Raw genomic sequence first — 4,973 nt, 5'->3', positions numbered from 1 at the left:
TTTTGAAGGAAATAATCATTCTTAAGCAGAACTCTAGTTTTGAACCTGGCCCTTCCCCATAGGCGTCACAATATATATATATATATATATATATATATATATATATACATACATAAATATATATGTATATATATATATCTAAAGTGATGAGATGTACAAGGGGTGAAAGTGGCAGCAGACTGGAAGTGAGCATTAAGGGAGAGCGACTGGAGGAAGTGGATAGTTTTGGATACTTGGGTGCAAATGTGGCAGGTAAAGGTAGAGTGAAGGTGGAGGTAGAATGTAGATTGAGAGAAGCGAGTAAATGCCTTGGTGGATTAAAGAGTGTAATGAGGAATAGACATTTAGGAATGGATGCTAAGAGGAGACTGTATGAAGGAGTGATTGTGCCAACAGCACTGTATGGGCCAGAAACATGGAACATAAAAGAGGAAGAAAGAGGGAGTTTGAAGTATGATGGGGGTTACTAAGCTAGAAAGAGTGAGAAATGAGGAGGTGAGGAGGACAACAGGGGTGGAAAGGATGTTGGAAGATAGGGTTGATGAAAGAGTATTAGGATGGTTTTGACACATGGAAAGAATGAGTGAAGAAAGACTGGTAAAAGAGGTATGGAAGACAGATGTGGAGGGAGTGAACATGAGGGGACGTCCTAGGATGTGATGGATGGATGGGGTGAAGGGGGCTTTGGGGAAGAGGGGAATGTTTGTTGAGGAAGGACGGGAGAGGACAGAAGACAGGAGTGAATGGAGAATGGTTGTATATGGATGATGTTGTGATACATGAGGTGGAATGAGTGGGGGGATGGGGGGTGAGGTAGTATGTTTGAGCAAAATTTGACGCAGCCTGAAGGGATTTCCCCCCGTCTTCTCCTTTTATGCCTGGTGGGGACGGAGAGGTGGGGTCTCCGATTTAATGAAGCGGCCTTGCTGTGGATGTGCTGTGACTTGCGACACTGCCTCTGGCCCAGGGCAGTGGAAAAGGTGCAGGGAAGACACGTCATCCAGGAGGTGCTAAGATGAGAGGGAGGGTGGAGGGGAGTGGAGTGTATTTAGGGATGGAATGGGTGGGAATGATTTTATGCCTCTTTCTATTTGGCTATCTCCCTTGAAAAGCCTTGGTATATGTATGTATGTATGTATGTATGTATGTATGTATGTATGTATGTATGTATGTATGTATGTATGTATGTATGTATGTATATACATATATGTATACATATATATACATGTATGTTATATATATATACATATATATATACATATATATATATATACATAATGTATATATATATACATATATATACATATATATATATTATATATATATGAATATATATATATATATATATGAATATATATATATATATATATATATATATATATATGTGTGTCTGCATGTACATATATATATATATATATATATACATATATATATACATATATATATATATATATACATATACATATATGTATGTATATACTCTCACTCCCTTTTTCTCTTTCTCACTCACTATCTCTTTCTTTCTCTCTTTATTTCTCTTTCTCTTTCTTTCTCTCTCTTTCTCTCTCTTTCTCTCTCTCTCTCCCTCCATATCCATCTGGCACTCGTATCTCCATAACCGCGATTCTTTTCAAGTTTACCACCCGTAAGCATCCCGTTACGAGGGAAGTTGATCGTTATACGAAATGATTTGGTTTGCAGTTGCCTTCGTTTAGACGCCATTTGCTCCCACGTCGATGGAGCCGTTCATCTGAGTTCTTTTTTTAATCCGTCGTGATCCTCTATTTGATGCGTTTCTTTTTACCTAAAGAGCAAATTACCCGAGATGTTCATTTACTCATGGAGGAGGCTTCTGCCTTGATGATAGCTAATGATAGTTAAATGTAATACGAACCGTAATTGGGGTTGAAAACAACGAGAAGATCCACCTACCTTGAACGCTCAGTATAACCAGCTTCCGTCCCATTGTGTAACTACAAGAGACTGGTATTTCGTCTCTTCAATTACTTGTTCTACTCCTCTATTTTTTCTTTTCCTACTTTTTGTCTCCCTCTTGCAGAACCTCTTACTTTCTTTTTTTTTTTTTTTTTTAAGTCGGTACTCTCACGGAAACAAGCGTACTCTCACACTACACAAACATCTGTCAAACTTTTCCTTTGGAAGAGATTCATGGGTGACAGCAAAATCCGATACCAAACAAAGAAAGGCGGCATATTTTAGATCAGAAAAAAAAACTCGAGGAAACATCTAATTAACTATGAACGAATATGTAATTCTTGTAATACATGTACTGATAAATTTTCTGATTCTCTTTGATGTGGTGCCGTACTTATCACTAAATTCAATGCTGTACGTATTAAAATGACAAAAGAACATCATCTATTTTCAGTGGTTGAACAAAAAAATGAAATACGACGCCTTCCTGAAGAAGTTGGCGCTTTGTTCTTGCGTTTAATCTTAGTTAAGAGATAAGTCCTTTATTATAATGATATACTTTTTAGATTTTCTTCTTGCTTGTTATAGTAGATCTAAGTTTAGTGACGCATGTTTCTATCTGAAGGACGTCTTCATTGATGGAAACCCCTCTGAGACAGATACTCCTGCTAAATCTAGTTGCGTTTCTTTTGACTCGAGCAGTGGGTGAGTGACAGGGATGATCCTTCATCCAGGAGGAGCAAAGATAAATGGGAAATAGATGAGTGATGGATGAGAGTTGAATGGGTTTGGAGGGTTGCATGCTTTGGCTGGAGAACTCCCATATAAGTGGTAAAAAGTCTTTGATAGATAGATAAATAGATAGATAGATAGATAGATAGATAGATAGATAGATAGATAGATAGATAGATAGATAGATAGATAGATAGATAGATAGATAGATAGATAGATAGATAGATAGATAGATAGATAGATAGATAGATAGATAGATAGATAGATAGATAGATAGATAGATAGATAGATAGATAGATAGATAGACAGAGAGACAGACAGACAGATAGATACATAGATAGACAGATAGATAGAGAGATAGAGATAGTTATTCCTTTAATAGCAGAGGGGATATCATCTGTATGTAATCAAATCATCTGCTCTACAAGCTGAAAGGGGACTAATCTTTCACATATGGAGATGCGTAAGTCATTACATATAAGTATTCCCCAATACTTGAGCAATATATGATACAGAACTTTATGTCCCATTGATAGGGTAAGACAGTTTTTCCTAGTTCCGAACCACGAAGTCGAGCAACAGGTAATAAACCCTTTGACGCTGAGTGAATGCCAATTAGGGTGAATAGAACTGATTGTTGTTAATCAGAGAAGAAGAAAAAGTACCAGCCAGTACGAACGGTTTCGAAAACAAAGCAAATGTAATCCGTAGACTGTTTTCAAGACATTATGAGAAGTTTTGGAAGGTGAATAAAGAAGACACTGGTCTGGGTCCGGGTTTATTCTTAAATAATTTGCACTGAGGTTTTTCAGAGAACGATGTTTGTTAGGCAAGTACACTGTTGCCTCCTTTCAGATCACGCGATACAGAAATCTCAAACACCACTGAAGTCCTTCATTGTATTGGGATCCTGACTCAATGGCTACATCCACTCAATGCATGATGAACTACAGAAGCAGAAATAGATATCATTCGTATATGATAGAGACAAATTTCCAATAACAGAAGAATTCTAAGCCACTGCTTAATTTCTATGGTCCCTCATTTCTATTTTTCCACTTTGAATCTACCTTCTACCACTCGTAAGTATACCACCTAATAATTTTTTCCTGGGCTAGTGTGTCTCGTGATAACACTACTACCATCATCTCCTCTGGATCCCATACACACCAACTAAAAGGGACAAAATTGTATAATAAACAGAAGAAAATCACTGGTATGGTGGTGAGTTATTTTTTATTGTGAGTAGAACTTAGAAACTTAATAAGAGGGCTGTCAAAATGCACATTGATTGTACGTTTTCACCAAATATATCTTCATCCAGAAAGAGCTAAGATAAAAGGGAAACAAATGGTGACGGAATCGGTTTGGGTGAGCGGGGGTGGATGCTTGGTGGCTTTCCTCCTCCATTACAAAAGAGAAGCCTCTTGGTATACATATAGAAAAAGTTCAGTTGCTAATAGCTTTCCTAATTTGAATTTAAAGGTCAAATGTATTTTGATGTTTAATTAAAAAAATAATATATAAGATTAAGATAGGTGTACTTACATCTGGGTAAAATCCTTTTAATTTGCCAATAACCATATATAGTTCCGGAAACTGGCACTCACTGTGAAAGTCTGAGGTACAGAAAAAAAACTTATTGGTTTCCCGGTGTTATAAAAGCAAACTTTTTATCACTGTTTTACAAAAAAGTAGAAAATTTATTTTCATTAATAGAATATAGTCTCATTAGGTATATACCAACAATGAACAAAAATAATGTGGATGAAGACACTCATATGAGTAAAATAGGTTATATACAGTAAGAAGAAATATATATATATATATATATGTATATATACATATATATATATATATACATATATATATACATATATATATATATATATATACATATATCCATACATATGTACATATTGCAAATAAATCACTTGAACACGTGATCAGAAATATGCTGGTAACCACTAAAGAAAAAGAAACACAGAAATCCCACGCGCTTTCGTGTAATTCACATCCTCAGGGGATGTGTGGGTATTCTCCCCTGAGGATGTGAATTACACGAAAGCGCTTGGGATTTCTGTGTTTCTTTTTCTTAAGTGGTTATCAGCATATATATATATATATATATATATATATATATGTATGTATGTATGTATGCAAATTTCTTAGTAGAGTACTGAAGTCTATGGTATTTTCCTCTAGACGTCTTTCGACCTTAACTGGCCATCTTCAGGAGGTGTTGTCTGGTCAAATTGTTGACAAAAAATGATTCGGTTTGGCCGTATGTTGATATATATCGGCGG

The sequence above is a fragment of the Oratosquilla oratoria genome, chromosome 9 (genome assembly GCF_046742065.1).
Source record: "Oratosquilla oratoria isolate Oo_2021 chromosome 9, ASM4674206v1, whole genome shotgun sequence".
Classification (NCBI taxonomy): domain Eukaryota; kingdom Metazoa; phylum Arthropoda; class Malacostraca; order Stomatopoda; family Squillidae; genus Oratosquilla; species Oratosquilla oratoria.
Note: the sequence above shows the minus strand (reverse complement) of the source record.